The 23,156-nt window shown below is 40.5% G+C and overlaps 4 non-coding genes across 4 annotated transcripts; 2 read left to right on the top strand and 2 right to left on the bottom strand.

Moving 5' to 3' along the window:
• Positions 1-13,997: 13,997 nt before the first annotated feature.
• LOC140302561 (U5 spliceosomal RNA) lies at positions 13,998-14,113 on the bottom strand. Its single transcript, XR_011915020.1, has one exon. It is a non-coding gene; the product is annotated as a U5 spliceosomal RNA (small nuclear RNA).
• A 410-nt stretch (positions 14,114-14,523) lies between these two features.
• Positions 14,524-14,706, bottom strand: LOC140302555 (U2 spliceosomal RNA). The gene has a single exon (XR_011915014.1). It is a non-coding gene; the product is annotated as a U2 spliceosomal RNA (small nuclear RNA).
• Positions 14,707-20,051: 5,345 nt separating this feature from the next.
• Positions 20,052-20,234, top strand: LOC140302682 (U2 spliceosomal RNA). Its single transcript, XR_011915128.1, has one exon. It is a non-coding gene; the product is annotated as a U2 spliceosomal RNA (small nuclear RNA).
• A 411-nt stretch (positions 20,235-20,645) lies between these two features.
• LOC140302582 (U5 spliceosomal RNA) lies at positions 20,646-20,758 on the top strand. Its single transcript, XR_011915039.1, has one exon. It is a non-coding gene; the product is annotated as a U5 spliceosomal RNA (small nuclear RNA).
• The last annotated feature ends 2,398 nt before the right edge of the window (positions 20,759-23,156 follow it).

Raw genomic sequence — 23,156 nt, 5'->3', positions numbered from 1 at the left:
GATTCACTTATCACATTGTACCACGACCTTCAGAAGTAGGGAAAGATTATTTACCCACCACTGTTTTCTGAGGCAAAAGTCTGACTACAAAGGGGAATTCTCTCAACAGGAGGGGGTTCATCTCAACCTCAGTGAAGAAAACAACAGCTAACATGAGAACATAGGGTGTGACTAAAATAACCATACAGAGTACCACCACTGTCCCCTTGACATAGAAAGTGCCACACTAGTAATAACATTTATTTAAACTTGGAGATAAATGGAGAAAATAATCTCATATACAATAGCTGAGACAAAAAAAAAACAAAAAACTTTTGAAGACACGATTAAAACAACATTTAGAACATACAATAAGCTTAAAAGGAGTGACAAAGCTGCGACTGCGAAGGCATAGAAGTCTAATTAAAAACAGGAGCAGTAGGACAGACTTTTCTGAAATCTGAGTAAGCTCTGGGAATCAAATTTAGATAATGATCAGACTTGGCCTTTCTTATTTCTGCTGTACCTTTATTTCTAAGCTTCCTAAAAGCAAGGCAATGACCCGGGTCCCTCATATGCCCAGCTAGCATCCAAGGTTTATTTATTTTTTAAGTAAAGAAGACAGTTCTGACGAAAGCCAGGGACTAGACCTGTTCTAAGTTCTATACTTTTTAAAAGGGGCGTGTTTATCAACTATGGAATTAGAAGATTTACAAAAATGGTCAAGTGCTAGATCTTCATCTGGGATTTTAACAGTGTCATGAGTATAACTATTCAACAGATCAGTTAAAAAAAAATCCTGCTCATGGAGATGTTTCAGGATCTGGATACCAAGCGTGGACCTAATGTTTTCATTTTTGCAATTCTGATACAGGCTATTGAGCAGTGATAACTAACACCAAGTTCAGATACTGCGGATTTTCTACCTTTGATTTGTTAAGATTGAGCCAATCAGGGACAACCTTGAAGGATCTCTTAAGATTGGTTTTGTAGGATCAGTAATTACCTGAGAAAGGTTGATATTGGTACACACCTTTTTTAAATGATCAGAGGCAGAGTTCAACTTGTTTAAATTAAAATTGCCACACAGAGATTGGGTTTAGGCCACATGCACACAGAATGACATCAACAAATATAAGAAATATTAAACATTTACACATAGATTTTTGAATACATGTAGAGGAATGATTCTTTGAAATGTGCTCATTGCGGAGTTATGATCAGTTGAGTAATGAACTATTCTGGGAAAGAGGTTCTATTCCCAGCATCATGATGGACACTCCTGATATAGAAGGTTTCGCTAACGCATTGGAATTGTTGTACTATTTTCATATGCATGTGCAATGAAGAATTGCTTAATGCTGATAAATGCAAAGAAGAACAGCTTACACATAGATGCTCACATATAGGCTGCTGAATGCAATGAAGACCTGCTTATCCAGTAAAGTTCAATGTCAATGTGTAATATTCAATTAGGATTTGCAAAACAGTGAAGTTCAACAATGAATGGGTCCATAGTCGGTATGACAAGACTAAAGGAATATTTACCTGGGTGTACGTTCAAACAGAGATGAGAAAATTGCGATAAATAATTGTTTGTTTGTTTGTTAGTATGTATATGAATGTTATGTGTATAAACTGTGTTGAGTTGTAGTTACTCAGTAGTGTCTCAGTGAAACAACCGACGGGGGAAGCCTTGCGGTGACAACAAAAGCAGTGTTTTACTGATCAGTCAAGTTGCTCCAGTGTACTCCATACAAACCGGTTGGTTACTGAAGGGATAGAAAATGGGGAATACTTGTTTTAAAGCAAACAAGGAATTAGATGGGAAAAATACATGTTTTAACGGGACCCAGACAATATTAAATACTCAGACAGATGGGAGAAGAAGTGTAGTTTTGTAGGAAATCACAAAATTATTACATAAAATTAGTGAAATCAATTGAAGAATGCCTTTCTGAAGAGCTGTTTACCACAGATGAGCAGCTTTGCGACCAAGCACATTGTAGATCGCTTTACTGCCAAAATGATCTAATTTAATGGATTGGTTTAGACATGCATAACAGCATTTTAAGAACAAAGAGAGAAACAAAAAGGGACAACGCTTCATGGTGGAAGGTGATGTATAAATAACTGTGTATATGATGAAGGAGAGACCATTTGAGCACCACAGCCATTTCGCAGCACAGGGACAGCAGTCCAAGTTAAAGGATCTCCCATGTGGTATCACCTGTCACACTGTGTCAAGGCATCAAAAGAAGAAAAAATCACCAAACTCAAGGACAAAGAGACGAAGACTCCGGTGAACGAAGAGAGAGGACTGATAAACCAGAAATACAAAAGGATGCTCGATATCAAGATCCAAAAGAAGAGGCTAACAATGCCACGAACACTTACGATGCTGGGAATGATGCCAGCAATGAACAGAGAAGAGATTCAGTGTCATCAATCTGCAACACGTGCCTCTAATGAGGGGGTGAATATAGAATCCTCAACGATTACAACGTCTCTGGGAACTGTGACAACAACAAGGTTTAAACCATTTTGATATATATTGTAACCTATTGGCAAAGGAATAGTGCTGAAAATGAGGTAAATCTAATCCACCACTTTCCTTGGTCTTCTGTAGGGTTTTTAAACTAAGGGTTTGTTTTTCCACAGAAATTTGGAGATGCATGAATCTAGTGACTTAAACCAAGTAGCAGATGGTTTTATGGGGATCATTGAGAACAAATAGTTAACTTTTGGTAGTATCATCATTTTAATGGTTGTAACTCTCCCCATAAGTGATATAGGTAAGGACTTCCAACGAGAGAGCTCGTCCTCTATTCTCTTTAATAATTGCACATAATTTAGCTTTGTTAGCTCTGAGAGCCTGGAGGAAATGTTTATGCCTAAATATCTAATATTTCCTGACTGTAAAGTGATCGCAGGTATATTCTGGACCCTACAGTTAATGGGCAGAACTGTGGTCTTAGACCAGTTGATAGAGTAGTCACAAAGTGCAGAGAATTTATTTATGAGTGTGATCGTGTGAGTGAGAGACATCTGTGAGTTCTGAAGGAAAAGTAATACATCATCAGCATAAAGACGTATTTTATGCTCAATATTTTGGGGTTGGATGCCTTTAATATTTCTATCTTGTCTGATAGCAGCTGCTAAAGGTTTGATGAAAATAGCAAAAAGTGAGGGAGAAAGTTGGTAACCCTGTCTTGTACCTCTCTGCAGACTGAAGCTTGGAGTAGTTTGATCATTTGTCCTGACACTTGCATTTGGGGAGCTATATAATATCCTTATCCAGTTGATGAAGTGTGACACAAACCCGAATTTGTTTAATGTTGCGAATAAAAATTTCCAGTTCACTCCATCAAATGCTTTTTCTGCATCTAGAGAGTCGATTATGGTTTCCAAGTTGTTGATGGTAGAATAGTCTATGAGAAAAAGCGGGTGAGAAAAGGTGCGAATGTCCAACCATACATGATCAAAAGCAGGAGTTGATGTGTTCGGCTACAAGAAGGTTTGAATGCCTGACCATAGTTTGTAAAAAGCGGGTAAGAAAAGGTTCAAATGCCCGAACATACACCATGAAAAGAGGGAGCGGAGTTTTTCGGCTAAAAGAAGGTGTGAAAGTCCGACCATGGTTTGTAAAAAGCGGGTAAGAAAAGGTTTGAATGCCCGAATATACACCATCAAAAGCGGAAGCGGAGGTGTTCGGCTGCAAGAAGGTGTGAACGTCCGACCAAAGTTTGTAAAACGCAGTTAAGAAAAGGTTCGAATATCCAACCAAACATAATCAAAAGCGGGAGCAAGGGTGTTCGACTGCAAGTAGGTGTGAATGTCAGATCATAATTTGCAAAAAGCTGATGGGAAAGGGTGTGAATGACCGACAATAATTGCTGAAAAATGTGTTAGAAAAGGTAAGAATGCCGGACCATACATCATCAAAAGCGAGAGAGGTGGTGTTCGGCTGCAAGTAGGTGTGAATGTCCGACTAAAGTTCAAATATATTAACAAAAGCGGGAGGAGAGGTCTTCGGATGAGAGTGGTTGAGAATTTCCAACCATAATCTATAAAATGCAGGGGAAAAAAAAGTGTGATAGAACACTAAAAGGTGGAGCGGAAGTGTTCGGCTGCAAGAAGGTGTGAATGTCCGACTATATTTCGTGAAAAGCAGGTGAAGCAAGATCTGAATGCCCAACCTTACATAATCAAAAGCGAGATCAGAGGTGTTTGGCTGCAAGAAGGCCATAGTTTGCCAAAAGCAGGTAAGGTGCGAATGACCGTCTAAATATCAACAAAAATGGGGGCGGAGGTCTTCGGATGCAAGTGGGTGTGAATATCCCACCATACAAGTATGGTGGAGAGGAAGCTGTGAATGGCCGACAATAGTAAAAAGCGTGTGAGAAAAGGTGCAAATGTCCAACCATACATGATTAAAACAGGGAGCGGAGGTGTTTGGCTGCGACAAGGTGTGAATGTCCACCCATAATTAATGAAAAGCGGGCAACAAGTAGGTTCGAATGCCCAACCATACATCATCAAAAGCAGGAGTGGATGTGTTCGGCTACATAAGGTTTGAATGTCCGACCATAGTTTGTAAACAGCGGGTAAGAAAAGGTTCGAATGCCCAAACATATACCATTAAATGAGGGAGCGGAGGTGTTCCGCTGTAAAAAGGTGTGAATGTCCACCAATAATTCCTGAAAAATGGTTAAAAAAAAGGTGGGAATGCCCAACCATACATCATCAAAAGCAAGAGTGGATGTGTTCGGCTACAAGAAGGTTTGAACGTCCAACCAAAGTTTTTAAAAAGCAGTTAAGAAAAGGTTCGAATATCCAAGCAAACATAATCAAAAGTGGGAGCAGAGCTGTTCGACTGCAAGTAGGTGTGAATGTAAGATCATAATTTGCAAAAAGCTGATGAGAAAGGGTGAGAATGCCCGACTATACACAATCAAATGCGGGAGCGGAGTTGTTCGGCTGTGAGTAGGTGTGAATCTCCGACCATAATTGTTGAAAAATGTGTTAGAAAAGGTAAGAATGCCGGTCCATACATCATCAACAGCGAGAGAGGTGGTGTTCGGCTGCAAGTAGGTGTGAGTGTCCAGCCATAATTACTCACAAACTTGTAAGAAAAGGTAGTATTGCCAGACCATACATGATCAAAACAGGGAAGCGGAGGTGGTTCAGCTGCAAGAAGGTGTGATTGCCGACTAAAGTTCAAATATATTGACAAAAGCGGGAGGAGAGGTCTTCGGATGAGAGTCGTTGAGAATTTCCAACCATAATCTATGAAATGCAGTGAAAAAAAAGGTGTGATAGAACACTAAAAGGTGGAGCGGAAGTGTTCGGCTGCAAGAAGGTGTGAATGTCCGACTATATTTGGTGAAAAGCAGGTGAAGCAAGGTCTGAATGCCCAACCTTACATCATCAAAAGCGAGATCAGAGGTGTTTGGCTGCAAGAAGGCCATAGTTTTGCCATAAGCGGGTAAGGTGCGAATGACCGACTAAATATAAACAAAAGTGGGGGCGGAGGTCTTCGGATGCAAGTGGGTGTGAATATCTCACCATACAAGTATGGTGGAGAGGAAGCTGTGAATGGCCGACCATAGTTTGCGAAAAGCGGGTGAGAAAAGGTGCAAATGTCCAACCATACATGATCAAAACAGGTAGCGGAGGTGTTCGGCTACAAGAAGGTTTGAATGTCCGAGCATAGTTCGTAAAAAGCGGGTAAGAAAAGATTCGAATGCCCGAACATACACCATCAAAAGAGGGAGCGGAGGTGTTCCGCTGTAAGAGGGTGTGAATGTCCGACCATAGTTGGTAAAAAGCGGGTAAGAAAATGTTAAAATACCCGACTGTACACAATCAAAAGAGGCAGCGGAGTTGTTCAGCTAAGAGAAGGTGTGAATGTCCGACCATAGTTTGTAAAAAGCGGGTAAGAAAAGATTCGAATTTCCGAACATACACCATCAAAAGAGGGAGCGGAGGTGTTCCGCTGTAAGAGGGTGTGAATGTCCGACCATAGTTGGTAAAAAGCGGGTAAGAAAATGTTAAAATACCCGACTGTACACAATCAAAAGAGGCAGCGGAGTTGTTCGGCTACAAGAAGGTGTGAAAGTCCAACCATGGTTTGTAAAAAGCAGTTAAGAAAAGGTTCCAATATCCAACCAAACATAATCACAAGCGGGAGCAGAGCTGTTCGACTGCAAGTAGGTGTGAATGTAAGATCATAATTTGCAAAAAGCTGATGAGAAAAGGTGAGAATTCCTGACTATACACCATCAAATGCGGGAGCGGAGTTGTTCGGCTGGTATTTATCAATGTCTAGATAGATTTAAAAAAAAAAAACAACGTTATATTTTGCAGTAAAAGAAAGAGCAACACTAATGGTTCAGAAATCCGAGAAAAAGCTTTTCGTGAGTTCTGCATGATTTGGGATTTTATGTATAAAATGAATTCCTTCACTCAAACCAAGTGGAAACTGCTTTGTCCTTCATATTTATCAATGTCTGAATCGACTTCAACAAAAAAAACAACATTGGACTTTGCAGTAAAAGAAAGAGCAAATCTAAAGTTTCAGGAATCCGAGAATAAGCTTATTTTCATGAGTTCTGCACGATTTGGGATTTTATCTATAAAATGAATTCCTTCACTCAAACTATGTTAAAACGGCTTTTACCTTCATATTTATCAATGTCTAGATCGACTTCAACAAAGAAGAACATTGGATTTTGCAATAGAAGAAAGAGCAACACTGAAGGATCAGCAATCCGAGAATAAGCTTATTATCATACGTTCTGCACGATTTGGGATTTTATGTATAAAATGAATTACTTCACTCAAACCAAGTGAAAACTGCTTTGTCCTTCATATTTATTAATGTCTAAATCGATTTCAACAAAGAACGTTGTATTTTGCAGTATAGGAAAGTGCAACACTGGAGGATTAGTAATCCGAGAATAAGCTTCTTTTCATACGTTCTGCATGATTTGGGATTTTATGTATAAAATGAATTCCTTCACTCAAACCAAGTAAAAACTGCTTTGTCCTTCATATTTATCAATGTCTAGATCGACTTCAACAAAGAAAAACATTGTATTTTGCAGTAGAAGAAAGTGCAACAGTGAAGGACGAGGAATCCGAGAATAAGCTTGTTTTCATACGTTCTGCACGATTTTGGATTTTACTATAAAATGAATTCCTTCACTCAAACTATGTTAAAACTGCTTTGTCCTTCATATTTATCAATGTTTAGAAAGATTTAAACAAAAAAAACAATATTGGACTTTGCAGTAAAAGAAAGAGCAAATCTAAAGTTTCAGGAATCCGAGAATAAGCTTACTTTCATGAGTTCTGCACGATTTGGGATTTTATCTATAAAATGAATTCCTTCACTCAAACTACGTTAAAACGGCTTTTACCTTCATATTTATCAATGACTAGATAGATTTAAACAAAAAAACAACATTGGACTGTGCAGTAAAAGAAAGAACAAATCAAAAGGTGCAGGAATCCGAGAATAAGCTTATTTTCATGAGTTCTGCACGATTTCGGATTTTACTATAAAATGAATTCCTTCACTCAAACTATGTTAAAATTGCTTTTAACTTCATATTTATCAATGTCTAGATTGACTTCAACAAAGAAGAACATTGGATTTTGCAATAGAAGAAAGAGCAACACTGAAGGATCAGGAATCCGAGAATAAGCTTATTATCATACGTTCTGCATGATTTGGGATTTTATGTATAAAATGAATTCCTTCACTCAAACCAAGTTAAAACTGCTTTGTCCTTCATATTTATCAATGTCTAGATCGACTTCAACAAAGAAAAACATTGTATTTTGCAGTAGAAGAAAGTGCAACAGTGAAGGACAAGGAATCCGAGAATAAGCTTCTTTTCATAAGTTCTGCACGATTTGGGATTTTATGTATAAAATGAATTCCTTCACTCAAACCAAGTGGAAACTGCTTTGTCCTTCATATTTATCAATGTCTAGATCGATTTCAACAAAGAACAACGTTGTGGACATTCACACCTACTTGCAGTCGAACAGCTCTTCTCCCGCTTTTGATTATGTTTGGATGGATATTCGAACCTTTTCTTAACTGCTTTTTACAAACTTTGGTCGGACGTTCACACCTTCTTGCAGCCGAACACCTCTGCTTCCGCTTTTGATGGTATATATTCGGGATTCAAACCTTTTCTTACCCGCTTTTTACCAACTACGGTCAGACATTCACACCTTCTTACAGCGGAACACCTCCGCTCCCTCTTTTGATACTGTATGTTCGGGCATTCGAACCTTTTCTTACCCGCTTTTTACAAACTATAGTCGGGCATTCAAACCTTCTTGTAGCCGAACACATCCACTCCTGCTTTTGATGATGTATGGTTGGACATTCGCACCTTTTCTCACCCGCTTTTTCTCATAGACTATTCTACCATCAACAACTTGGAAACCATAATCGACTCTCTAGATGCAGAAAAAGCATTTGATGGAGCGAACTGGAAATTTTTATTCGCAACATTAAACAAATTCGGGTTTGTGTCACACTTCATCAACTGGATAAGGATATTATATAGCTCGCCAAATGCAAGTATCAGGACAAATGATCAAACTTCTCGAAGCTTCAGTCTGCAGAGAGGTACAAGACAGGGTTGCCAACTTTCTCCCTCACTTTTTGCTATTTTCATCAAACCTTTAGCAGCTGCTATCAGACAAGATAGAAATATTAAAGGCATCCAACCCCAAAATATTGAGCATAAAATAAGTCTTTATGCTGATGATGTATTACTTTTCCTTCAGAACTCACAGACGTCTCTCACTCACACGATCAGACTCATAAATAAATTCTCTGCACTTTGTGACTACTCTATCAACTGGTCTAAGACCACAGTTCTGCCCATTAACTGTAGGGTCCAGAATATACCTGCGATCACTTTACAGTCAGGAAATATTAGATATTTAGGCATAAACATTTCCTCCAGGCTCTCAAAGCTAACAAAGCTAAATTATGTGCAATTATTAAAGAGAGTAGAGGACGAGCTCTCTCGTTGGAAGTCCTTACCTATATCACTTATGGGGAGAGTTACAACCATTAAAATGATGATACTACCAAAAGTTAACTATTTGTTCTCAATGATCCCCATAAAACCATCTGCTACTTGGTTTAAGTCACTAGATTCATGCATCTCCAAATTTCTGTGGAAAAACAAAACCACCACGTATTTGTTTAAAAACCCTACAGAAGACCAAGGACAGTGGTGGATTAGATTTACCTCATTTTCAGCACTATTCCTTAGCCAATAGGTTACAATATATATCAAAATGGTTTAAACCTTGTTGTTGTCACAGTTCCCAGAGACGTTGTAATCGTTGAGGATTCTATATTCACCCCCTCATTAGAGGCAAGTGTTGCAGATTGATGACACTGAATCTTCTTCTCTGTTCATTGTTGGCATCATTCCCAGCATCGTAAGTGTTCGTGGCATTGTTAGCCTCTTCTTTTGGATCTTGATATCGAGCATCCTTTTGTATTTCTGGTTTGTCAGTCCTCTCTCTTCGTTCACCGGAGTCTTCGTCTCTTTGTCCTTGAGTTTGGTGATTTTTTCTTCTTTTGATGCCTTGACACAGTGTGACAGGTGATACCACGTGGGAGATCCTTTAACTTGGACTGCTGTCCCTGTGCTGCGAAATGGCTGTGGTGCTCAAATGGTCTCTCCTTCATCATATACACAGTTATTTATACATCACCTTCCACCATGAAGCGTTGTCCCTTTTTGTTTCTCTCTTTGTTCTTAAAATGCTGTTATGCATGTCTAAACCAATCCATTAAATTAGATCATTTTGGCAGTAAAGCGATCTACAATGTGCTTGGTCGCAAAGCTGCTCATCTGTGGTAAACAGCTCTTCAGAAAGGCATTCTTCAATTGATTTCACTAATTTTATGTAATAATTTTGTGATTTCCTACAAAACTACACTTCTTCTCCCATCTGTCTGAGTATTTAATATTGTCTGGGTCCCGTTAAAACATGTATTTTTCCCATCTAATTCCTTGTTTGCTTTAAAACAAGTATTCCCCATTTTCTATCCCTTCAGTAACCAACCAGTTTGTATGGAGTACACTGGAGCAACTTGACTGATCAGTAAAACACTGCTTTTGTTGTCACCGCAAGGCTTCCCCCGTCGGTTGTTTCACTGAGACACCACTGAGTAACTACAACTCAACACAGTTTATACACATAACATTCATATACATACTAACAAACAAACAAACAATTATTTATCGCAATTTTCTCATCTCTGTTTGAACGTACACCCAGGTAAATATTCCTTTAGTCTTGTCATACCGACTATGGACCCATTCATTGTTTAACTTCACTGTTTTGCAAATCCTAATTGAATATTACACATTGACATTGAACTTTACTGGATAAGCAGGTCTTCATTGCATTCAGCAGCCTATATGTGAGCATCTATGTGTAAGCTGTTCTTCTTTGCATTTATCAGCAGCAAGCAATTCTTCATTGCACATGCATATGAAAATAGTACAACAATTCCAATGCGTTAGCGAAACCTTCTATATCAGGAGTGTCCATCATGATGCTGGGAATAGAACCTCTTTCCCAGAATAGTTCATTACTCAACTGATCATAACTCCGCAATGAGCACATTTCAAAGTATCATTCCTCTACATGTATTCAAAAATCTATGTGTAAATGTTTAATATTTCTTATATTTGTTGATGTCATTCTGTGTGCATGTGGCCTAAACCCAATCTCTGTGTGGCAATTTTAATTTAAACAAGTTGAACTCTGCCTCTGATCATTTAAAAAAGGTGTGTACCAATATCAACCTTTCTCAGGTAATTACTGATCCTACAAAACCAATCTTAAGAGATCCTTCAAGGTTGTCCCTGATTGGCTCAATCTTAACAAATCAAAGGTAGAAAATCCGCAGTATCTGAACTTGGTGTTAGTTATCACTGCTCAATAGCCTGTATCAGAATTGCAAAAATGAAAACATTAGGTCCACGCTTGGTATCCAGATCCTGAAACATCTCCATGAGCAGGATTTTTTTTTAACTGATCTGTTGAATAGTTATACTCATGACACTGTTAAAATCCCAGATGAAGATCTAGCACTTGACCATTTTTGTAAATCTTCTAATTCCATAGTTGATAAACACGGCCCTTTTAAAAAGTATAGAACTTAGAACAGGTCTAGTCCCTGGCTTTCGTCAGAACTGTCTTCTTTACTTAAAAAATAAATAAACCTTGGATGCTAGCTGGGCATATGAGGGACCCGGGTCATTGCCTTGCTTTTAGGAAGCTTAGAAATAAAGGTACAGCAGAAATAAGAAAGGCCAAGTCTGATCATTATCTAAATTTGATTCCCAGAGCTTACTCAGATTTCAGAAAAGTCTGTCCTACTGCTCCTGTTTTTAATTAGACTTCTATGCCTTCGCAGTCGCAGCTTTGTCACTCCTTTTAAGCTTATTGTATGTTCTAAATGTTGTTTTAATCGTGTCTTCAAAAGTTTTTTGTTTTTTTTTGTCTCAGCTATTGTATATGAGATTATTTTCTCCATTTATCTCCAAGTTTAAATAAATGTTATTACTAGTGTGGCACTTTCTATGTCAAGGGGACAGTGGTGGTACTCTGTATGGTTATTTTAGTCACAACCTATGTTCTCATGTTAGCCGTTGTTTTCTTCACTGAGGTTGAGATGAACCCCCTTCTGTTGAGAGAATTCCCCTTTGTAGTCAGACTTTTGCCTCAGAAAACAGTGGTGGGTAAATAATCTTTCCCTACTTCTGAAGGTCGTGGTACAATGTGATAAGTGAATCCAAGAAGTCCTTCAGCTGCTGTGGGTGATGTAAGTAGTACCTGAAATGGACCTTCCCCCCATTGGGCTGGACCAGTTCTTTTTCTTTATCACTTTGATGATGATCCAGTCCCTGGGTTTTACTGTCTTCAGAGATTCCTTCACCGGTTCACCTGGAACAGACTAAACAGAAGAGATCTCTCTACTTGTTAATATTTGTATACTGCTAAGGTTTCTTCTCTTTTTCTTTTTTTCTTCATCATGTCAGTTGATGACTGTGTTTTGACTGTGGGAGTACAAATGGTCTTCCATACCTTTTCTCAAATGGAGTTCATCTTGTGCTAGTTGGAGGATGCATTTTTAGGATGGTAAACAGTAAACCCAATATTTCCCATTTCTTCCATGATTTTTTTCAGTCTTGACTTAATTATTCCATTGTGTCTCTCCACGAAACCTGCTGATTGTGGATGATATGCACAGTCGTTTCTAAGGTCTATTTTAAGTTCTTTGCCATCAGTGAGATGACGTTGTTTACACAGTGTGTCAAATTATCACTGAAGATCTTTTCAGGAATTTCAAATCTAGAAATGATTTATTTTACCCGTGCATTTGCTATTGAGAGTGCATCTGCTTGTGCACATGGAAATATTTCAGTCCATTTGGTGAAAACCTCTGTTGTCACTGAGCAGAATCGTTTCCCTTAACATTAATTTAGTTCAATGAAATCTACACAATAATGAAATAATGAAATCCAAACAAATATGTTGAAAAAGATACACTGGCTTAGGGCATTATCTTCGTTTTGGTCTTAGATTGCCCTGTTGATTGTATTTTGCACATATTTGACCTGCTAGATAAAACTTTATTCATTTATTTATTCTAAAAAGAAATTATTTTAGACCTGGAACGATCCATCTTATATTTTTTATGGAACTCCAAATGGGAAAGGTTGAGGAGGGAAGTACTGAAGAAGCCAAAAGTGAAGGGAGGGAAAGCAGTACCAGATCTGTATTTGTTTTTAGGAAGTCTCTTTACCTCTGTCCAATTAAAGTGTGCAATTAACCCATCCAAAAACCCAGCGGCAGCTGCAATGGCAAGATTCTGGATGGGGGCCTACATGAGAAGATTACGACTTTTACCATCAGACCTGAATGTACCTGTGTCTTTTAATCTAACAGAAAGTTATGCTTTTATAAAGACATTTTTAAACCATTTTAATTTAGAACAAGAAGATGTACAAGTTTTAACGTGCCATCGATCTTTGCTCTCTGTTGTGCAGGAGCGGGCCCCAGTGAGTCCAGTGCGTGGGCTCACTCTTGGCGAGCCCTCAACAGTTTGGCGCAGTGTGAACCTTTCAGCACTTCTGAACAGACTTTGGGATTTGTCATGGATGGTGGCTCACGAGATTCTCCCAGTCAGATCTGTCATGCACTCCAGGGGTATGTCGGCGACGGCCACCTGCCCCCGTCCAGGTTGTGGCGCGCCTGAGACGGTGAGGCATTTCTTCTGGGAGTGCAGTTCTGTTGTGGACTTGTGGGCAACAGCCGACTCCTTAAATTTCCCGTACTTACCAGCAAGAGAGGTCCTGTCAGCACAACTGGTGCTTTATGGGGTGAGTCAAAATCAGAACCTCAGGAAAGAGGAATTTGTCAAAAGGTGGCTCACCCTGGCCGCCATATGGACCTCAAGAAACTTGCTGGTAAGAAGGCACAAGCAGATTCCCCCCGTGGCTGTCATCCAGATGGCAGTAGCAACAGCCCAAGAGGCTGCAGGCCAAGGACGCAGCCACAAAGAAGCATCGCCTCTGTGCTCACTCGGACGAAGGAGCCGGAGTCACACGAAAAAAAGGTCCAAGCAATAGCAGTGGATCACTTGATCTTAGCCAAAAGGCAGAGAAGCAATAACTGTCCACTGGTTCACGTCCGAGGGCCCTTCCTGGCACAATGCGCACTTGTAGCGGTGTTCTTTTTATGGCCATAGGTGGCCAGAGTGTCACTTTGCACCTCCGCCCACCCGCTGCACTGAGCACTCTTCAGCCCTTAAATGGCATAACTTTGCACTCCTGCACGCTCCAGCGAGCACCATTCAAGCAACATCGGCACAGTTGCAACAAGTAAGGCGACTCTACTCAGAGAAGTCACTCTGCACAGTAACAAGATTTCTTTTGCACAGACAGAAAGGGCTTCACCCGCAAAGTAAAGCCTGCCAAAATTAGAAACAACTCATTAGTGCTGCTCTCCACGGAAGTCTTTAGTAAAAGGCGAAAGACTTGTACGTTATGAAGAGAAACCAGAGTACGATTATCCATCACTGCGGGAGCAGGAAATCAGGCTAGTTGGCATAGCCACGTTCCCCATGGTGAGCTTTGCTTGGTTGAGACGCTTGCTCCCCCCCCTTGCTCCTCGGCTGACCAAGTAGGAACAATCGGGCCCTATTCGATGGCTGCCTTGTCTTTTACTCTGTGCAAAAGACAAGGCAGCCACAAACACCACAGGAACACCTGATTGAGGCTTTTTTCTGACCGCTAATTCGGTGTCTGTTTCTTTCAAGCAATTCTCCCGGTTAGCCCGCACTCGGCTCGCTCCCAGTGCCGTGTTAAAGTCTACTTCGCATTCACTCTCTTTTCTCAGCAGATTAAAAGAAAGTTTCATCTAGGGCTCCCTGAAACTTCCATCCAACACCGCTGTTTGCTTTTTCACAAGAGCAGAGAAGAGCGCACCGTTCCCAGCGGCACTGCAGTACCGGGTCGATGCTAAGAGTGAATGGAGAAGGCTCCTTTTTCAACGTCTATTCCTAAAAATGCATTCAATATGTAGTCCTCGTATAGAGGACATATCAGATATTAAACTGAGTCTTTATGGTGTTATTTCACCCATTAACACTTAAGGTACCTCATACAGTGGCTGTGATATGGTTACTTAACAAAATATCTTTACCAGACATCTCTCCTACATAACTGTTCTTCTTTCACAGCCACACCTTGTTGTCGAGAGATGTGCTACACTTAATCCATCCACACTGCTACCTACCCCAGAGATGGAAAGCTTCACGATTGCATGTCAGAAATAACCATCAGTGTTTTACCCAGGCCAGACTTAACTGATACAACGTTGTACTTTGTAGAATGAGAAAGAACTTCTTCAGCAATAAGCATCTCTCGACATATGACGAAATACAGATTTTGCTATAAAATTAATTCCTTCTATCAGCCTGACTTAAAACTGTTTGTCCTCCTTATTTATCCACTTCAAATCGAGTTTCAACAATTAAAAAAATTTTGTAGTTTGAGAAAGAACAACTTAATCTTCAGCAATCAGTATAAAAAGAGGGTAAGAAAAGCTGCAAATGCCAACCATACATCACTAAAAGGTGGAGCGGAAGTATTCGAATGCAAGTAGGTGTGAATGTCCGACCATAATTTGTAAAAAGCGGGTAAGAAAAGGTTCGAATGCCCGACTATATATTAACAAAAGCGGCAGAAGAGGTCTTCGGATGAGAGTGGGTGAGAATTTCCAACCATAATCTATAAAATGCGGTTAAAAAAAAGGTGTGAATGCCCCATAGAACACTAAAAGGTGGAGCGGAAGTGTTCGGCTGCAAGAAGGTGTGAATGTCCGACTATATTTGGTGAAAAGCAGGTGAAGCAAGGTCTGAATGCCCAACCTTACATCATCAAAAGCGAGATCAGAGGTGTTTGGCTGTAAGAAGGCCATAGTTTTGCCATAAGCGGGTAAGGTGCGAATGACCGACTAAATATAAACAAAAGTGGGGGCGGAGGACTTCGGATGCAAGTGGGTGTGAATATCTCACCATACAAGTATGGTGGAGAGGAAGCTGTGAATGGCCGACCATAGTTTGCGAAAAGCGGGTGAGAAAAGGTGCAAATGTCCAACCATACATGATCAAAACAGGTAGCGGAGGTGTTTGGTAGCGACAAGGTGTGAATGTCCACCCATAATTAATGAAAAGCGGGCAACAAGTAGGTTCGAATGCCCAACCATACATCATCAAAAGCAGGAGTGGATGTGTTCGGCTACAAGAAGGTTTGAATGTCCGAGCATAGTTCGTAAAAAGCGGGTAAGAAAAGATTCGAATGCCCGAACATACACCATCAAAAGAGGGAGCGGAGGTGTTCCGCTGTAAGAGGGTGTGAATGTCCGACCATGGTTTGTAAAAAGCGGGTAAGAAAAGGTTCGTATGCCCGAATATACACCATCAAAAGTGGAAGCGGAGGTGTTCGGCTGAAAGAAGGTGTGAACGTCCGACCAAAGGTTGTAAAAAGCAGTTAAGAAAAGGTTCGAATATCCAACCAAACATAATCAAAAGCGGGAGAAGAGCTGTTAGACTGAAAGTAGGTGTGAATGTCCAGCCATAATTACTCACAAACGGGTAAGAAAAGTTAGTATTGCCAGACCATAGATAATCAAAACAGGGAGCGGAGATGGTTCAGCTGCAAGGTGTGAATGTCTGACTATAGTTTGTAAAAAGCGGGTAAGAAAAGGTAAGAAAGCCTTTCAGAGATGTTCGGCTGGTATTTATCAATGTCTAGATAGATTTCAACAAAAAACAACGTTGTATTTTGCAGTAAAAGAAAGAGCAACACTAATGGTTCAGAAATCTGAGAAAAAGCTTTTCGTGAGTTCTGCATGATTTGCGATTTTGCTTATAAAATGCATTCCTTCACTCAAACTATGTTAAAATTGTTTTGTCCTTCATATTTATCAATGTCTAGATCGACTTCAACAAAAAAAAAAACATTCTATTTTGCTGTAGAAGAAAGTGCAACACTGAAGGACGAGGAATCCGAGAATAAGCTTCTTTTCATACGTTCTGCATGATTTGGGATTTTATGTATAAAATGAATTCCTTCACTCAAACCAAGTGGAAACTGCTTTGTCCTTCATATTTATCAATGTCTAGATCGACTTCAACAAAAAAAAACATTGTATTTTGCAGTAGAAGAAAGTGCAACACTGAAGGACGAGGAATCCGAGAATAAGCTTCTTTTCATACGTTCTGCACGATTTGGGATTTTATGTATAAAATGAATTCCTTCACTCAAACCAAGTGGAAACTGCTTTGTCCTTCATATTTATCAATGTCTAAATCGATTTCAACAAAGAACAACGTTGTATTTTGCAGTATAGTAAATTGCAACACTGGAGGTTTAGGAATCCGAGAATAAGCTTCTTTTCATACGTTCTGCATGATTTGGGATTTTATGTATAAAATGAATTCCTTCACTCAAACCAAGTTAAAATTGCTTTGTCCTTCATATTTATCAATGTCTAGATCGACTTCAACAAAGAAAAACATTGTATTTTGCAGTAGAAGAAAGTGCAACACTGAAGGACGAGGAATCCGAGAATAAGCTTCTTTTCATACGTTCTGCACGATTTGGGATTTTATGTATAAAATGAATTCCTTCACTCAAACCAAGTGGAAACTGCTTTGTCCTTCATATTTATCAATGTCTAGATCGACTTCAACAAAGAACAACATTGGATTTTGCAGTATAGGAAAGTGCAACACTGGAGGTTTAGGAATCCGAGAATAAGCTTCTTTTCATACGTTCTGCATGATTTGGGATTTTATGTATAAAATGAATTCCTTCACTCAAACCAAGTTAAAATTGCTTTGTCCTTCATATTTATCAATGTCTAGATCGACTTCAACAAAGAAAAACATTGTATTTTGCAGTAGAAGAAAGTGCAACACTGAAGGACGAGGAATCCGAGAATAAGCTTCTTTTCATACGTTCTGCACGATTTGGGATTTTATGTATAAAATGAATTCCTTCACTCAAACCAAGTGGAAACTGCTTTGTCCTTCATATTTATCAATGTCTAGATCGATTTCAACAAAGAAAAACGTTGAGGACATTCACACCTACTTGCAGTCGAACAGCTCTGCTCCCGCTTTTGATTATGTTTGGTTGGATATTCGAACCTTTTCTTAACTGCTTTTTACAAACTTTGGTCGGACATTCACACCTTCTTGCAGCCGAACACCTCCGCTTCCGCTTTTGATGGTATATATTCGGGCATTCAAACGTTTTCTTACCAGCTTTTTACAAACCATCGTCGGACTTTCACACCTTCTTGTAGCCGAACAATTCACCCCCTTCTATTGATTGTGTACAGTCGGGTATTTTAACATTTTCTTACCCGCTTTTTACCTACTATGGTCGAACATTCACACTTTTTTACAGCGGAAAACCTCCGCTCCCTCTTTTGATGGTGTATGTTCGGGCATTCGCACCTTATCTTACCCGCTTTTTACAAACTTTAGTCGGACATTCACACCTTCTTGCAGCTGAACCACCTCCGCTTCCCTGTTTTGATCATGTATGGTCTGGCAATACTACCTTTTCTCACCCGTTTATGAGTAATTATGGCTGGACATTCACACCTACTTGCAGCCGAACACCACCTCTCTCGCTTTTGATGATGGATGGACCGGCATTCTTACCTTTTCTAACACATTTTTCAACAATTATGGTCGGAGATTCACACCTTCTCACAGCCGAACAACTCCGCTCCCGCATTTGATGGTGTATAGTCAGGAATTCTCACCTTTTCTCATCAGCTTTTTGCAATTTATGATCTGACATTCACACATTATGTTTGGTTGGATATTCGAACCTTTTCTTAACTGCTTTTTACAACCTTTGGTCGGACGTTCACACCTTCTTGCAGCCGAACACCTCCGCTTCCGCTTTTGATGGTGTATATTCGGGCATACGAACCTTTTCTTACCCGCTTTGTACAAACCATGGTCGGACTTTCACACCTTCTCTTAGCTGAACAACTCCGCTCCCTCTTTTAATTGTGTACAGTCGGGTATTTTAACCTTTTCTTACCCGCTTTTTACCAACTATGGTCGGACATTCACACCTTCTTACAGCGGAACACCTCCGCTCCCTCTTTTGATGGTGTATGTTCGGGCATTGGCACCTTTTCTTACCCGCTTTTTACAAACTATGCTCGGACATTCAAACCTTCTTGCAGCTGAACACCTCCACTCCTGCTTATGATCATGTGCGGTTTGATTTTCGAAAAATTTCTTTAATTTTCTCTAGCAATTATTGAAGGACATTCAGACCTTCTTGCAGCTGAACACCTCCACTCCCTCTTTTGATCATACATTGTCGGGCATTCGCACCTTATCTTACCCGCTTTTTACAAACTTTAGTCGAACATTCACACCTTTTTGCAGCTGAACCACCGCCGCTCCCTGTTTTGATCATGTATGGTCTGGCAATACTACCTTTTCTTACCCATTTGTGAGTAATTATGGCTGGACATTCCCACCTACTTGCAGCCGAACACCACCTCTCCCGCTTTTGATGATATATGGACCGGCATTCTTACCTTTTATAATACATTTTTCAGCAATTATGGTCGGAGATTCACACCTACTCACAGCCGAACAACTCCGCTCCCGCATTTGATGATGTATAGTCGGGCATTCTCACCCTTTTTCATCAGCTTTTTGCAAATTATGATCTGACATTCACACCTACTTACAGTCGAACAGCTCTGCTCCCGCTTATGATTATGTTTGGATGGATATTCAAACCTTTTCTTAACTGCTTTTTAGAAACTTTGGTCGGGCGTTCACACCTTCTTGCAGCCGAACACCTCCGCTTCCGCATTTCATGGTGTATAGTCGGGCATTCTCACCCTTTCTCATCAGCTTTTTACAAATTATGGTCGGACATTCACACCTACTTGCAGCCGAATACTTCCGCTCCACCTTTTAGTGATGTATGGTTGGCATTTGCACCTTTTCTTACCTTCTTTTTATACTGATTGCTGAAGATTAAGTTGTTCTTTCTCAAACTACAAAATTTTTTTAATTGTTCAAACTCGATTTGAAGTGGATAAATAAGGAGGACAAACGGTTTTAAGTCAGGCTGATAGAAGGAATTAATTTTATAGCAAAATCTGTATTTCGTCATATGTCGAGAGATGCTTATTGCTGAAGAAGTTTTTTCTCATTCTACAAAGTACAACGTTGTATCAGTTAAGTCTGGCCTGGGTAAAACACTGATGGTTATTTCTGACATGCAATCATGAGGCTTTCCATCTGTGGGGTAGGTAGCAGTGTGGATGGATTAAGTGTAGCACATCTCTCGACAACAAGGTGTGGCTGTGAAAGAAGAACAGTTATGTAGGAGAGATGTCTGGTAAAGATATTTTGTTAAGTAACCATATCACAGCCACTGTATGAGGTACCTTAAGTGTTAATGGGTGAAATAACACCATAAAGACTCAGTTTAATATCTGATATGTCCTCTATACGAGGACTACATATTAAATGGATTTTTAGCAATAGGAGTTGAAAAAGGAGCTTGCTCCGTTCACTCCAAGCATCGACCCGGTACTGCAGTGCCACTGGGAACGGTGCGCTCTTCTCTGCTCTTGTGCAAAAGCAAACAGCGGTGCAGGATGGAAGTTTCAGGGAGCCCAAGATGAAACTTTCTTTTAATCTGCTGAGAAAAGAGAGTGAATGCGAAGTGGACTTTAACACGACTCTGGGAGCGAGCCGATTGCGGGCTAACCGGGAGAATTGCTTGAAAGAAACGCGACACCGAATGAGCGGTCAGAACAAAGCCTCAATACGGTGTTCCCATGGTGTTTGTGGCTGCCTTGTCTTTTGCACAGAGTAAAAGACAAGGCAGCCATCGAATAGGGCCCGATTGTTCCTACTTGGTCAGCCGAGGAGCAAGGGGGGGGAGCAAGCGTCTCAACCAAGCAAAGCTCACCATGGGGAAGGTGGCTATGCCAACTAGCCTGATGCCCTGCTCCCGCAGTGATGGATAATCGTACTCTGGTTTCTCTTCATAACGTACAAGTCTTTCGCCTTTTACTAAACACTTCCGTGGAGAGCAGCACTAATGAGTTGTTTCTAATTTTGGCAGGCTTTACCTTTGCGGGTGAAGCCCTTTCTGTCTGTGAAAAAGAAATCTTGTTACTGTGCAGAGTGACTTCTCTGAGTAGAGTTGCCTTACTTGTTGCGACTGTGCCGATGTTGCTTGAATGGTGCTCGCTGGAGCGTGCGGTAGTGCAAAGTTATGCCATTTAAGGGCTGAAGAGTGCTCAGTGCAGCGGGTGGGCGGAGGTGCAAAGTGACACTCTGGCCACCTATGGCCATAAAAAGAACACCGCTACAAGTGCGCATTGTGCCAGGAAGGGCCCTCGGACGTGAACCAGTGGACAGTTATTGCTTCTCTGCCTTCTGCTATTGCTTGGACCTTTTTTTCGTGTGACTCCGGCTCCTTCGTCCGAGTGAGCACAGAGGCGATGCTTCTTTGTGGCTGCGTCCTTGGCCTGCAGCCTCTTGGGCTGTTGCTACTGCCATCTGGATCACAGCCACGGGGGGAATCTGCTTGTGCCTTCTTACCAGCAAGTTTCTTGAGGTCCATATGGCGTCTTTGATGGCGGCCAGGGTGAGCCACCTTTTGACAAATTCCTCTTTCCTGAGGTTCTGATTTTGACTCACCCCATAAAGCACCAGTTGTGCTGACAGGACCTCTCTTGCTGGTAAGTACGGGAAATTTAAGGAGTCGGCTGTTGCCCACAAGTCCACAGCAGCACTGCACTCCCAGAAGAAATGCCTCACCGTCTCAGGCGCGCCACAACCTGGACGGGGGCAGGTGGCCGTCGCCGACATACCCCTGGAGTGCATGACCTGACTGGGAGAATCTCGTGAGCCACCATCCATGACAAATCCCAAAGTCTGTTCAGAAGAGCTGAAAGGTTCACACTGCGCCAAACTGTTGAGGGCTCGCCAAGAGTGAGCCCACGCACTGGACTCACTGGGGCCTGCTCCTGCACAACAGAGAGCAAAGATCGATGGCACGTTAAAACTTGTACATGTTCTTGTTCTAAATTAAAATGGTTTAAAAATGTCTTTATAAAAGCATAACTTTTTGTTAGATTAAAAGACACAGGTACTTTCAGGTCTGATGGTAAAAGTCGTAATCTTCTCATGTAGGCCCCCATCCATAATCTTGCCATTGCAGCTGCCGCTGGGTTTTTGGATTGGTTAATTGCACACTTTAATTGGACAGAGGTAAAGAGACTTCCTAAAAACAAATACAGATCTGGTACTGCTTTCCCTCCCTTCACTTTTGGCTTCTTCAGTACTTCCCTCCTCAACCTTTCCCATTTGGAGTTCCATAAAAAATAAAAGATGGATCGTTCCAGGTCTAAAATAATTTCTTTTTAGAATAAGTAAATGAATAAAGTTTTGTCTAGCAGGTCAAATATGTGCAAAATACAATCAACAGGGCAATCTAAGACCAAAACGAAGATAATTCCCTAAGCCAGTGTATTTTTTTCAACATATTTGTTTGGATTTCATTATTTCATTATTGTGTAGATTTCATTGAACTAAATTAATGTTAAGGGAAACGATTCTGCTCAGTGACAACAGAGGTTTTTACCAAATGGACTGAAATATTTCCATGTGCACAAGCCGATGCACTCTCAGTAGCAAAAGCACGGGTAAAATAAATAATTTCTAGATTTGAAATTCCTGAAAAGATCTTCAGTGGTAATTTGACACACTGTGTAAACAACGTCATCTCACTGATGGCAAAGAACTTAAAATAGACCTTAGAAACGACTGTGCATATCATCCACAATCAGCAGGTTTCGTGGAGAGACACAATGGAATAATTAAGTCAAGACTGAAAAAAATCATGGAAGAAATGGGAAATATTGGGTTTACTGTTTACCATCCTAAAAATGCATCCTCCAACTAGCACAAGATGAACGCCATTTGAGAAAAGGTATGGAAGACCATTTGTACTCCCACAGTCAAAACACAGTCATCAACTGACATGATGAAGAAAAAAAGAAAAAGAGAAGAAACCTTAGCAGTATACAAATATTAACAAGTAGAGAGATCTCTTCTGTTTAGTCTGTTCCAGGTGAACCGGTGAAGGAATCTCTGAAGACAGTAAAACCCGGGGACTGGATCATCATCAAAGTGATAAAGAAAAAGAACTGGTCCAGCCCAATGGGGGGAAGGTCCATTTCAGGTACTACTTACATCACCCACAGCAGCTGAGGGACTTCTTGGATTCACTTATCACATTGTACCACGACCTTCAGAAGTAGGGAAAGATTATTTACCCACCACTGTTTTCTGAGGCAAAAGTCTGACTACAAAGGGGAATTCTCTCAACAGGAGGGGGTTCATCTCAACCTCAGTGAAGAAAACAACGGCTAACATGAGAACATAGGGTGTGACTAAAATAACCATACAGAGTACCACCACTGTCCCCTTGACATAGAAAGTGCCACACTAGTAATAACATTTATTTAAA

Source organism: Leuresthes tenuis, unplaced genomic scaffold (assembly GCF_036924035.1).
Source record: "Leuresthes tenuis unplaced genomic scaffold, fLeuTen1.0.hap1 SCAF_2, whole genome shotgun sequence".
In the NCBI taxonomy this organism is placed as follows: domain Eukaryota; kingdom Metazoa; phylum Chordata; class Actinopteri; order Atheriniformes; family Atherinopsidae; genus Leuresthes; species Leuresthes tenuis.
This window is presented reverse-complemented; position numbering and strand designations above follow the sequence as displayed.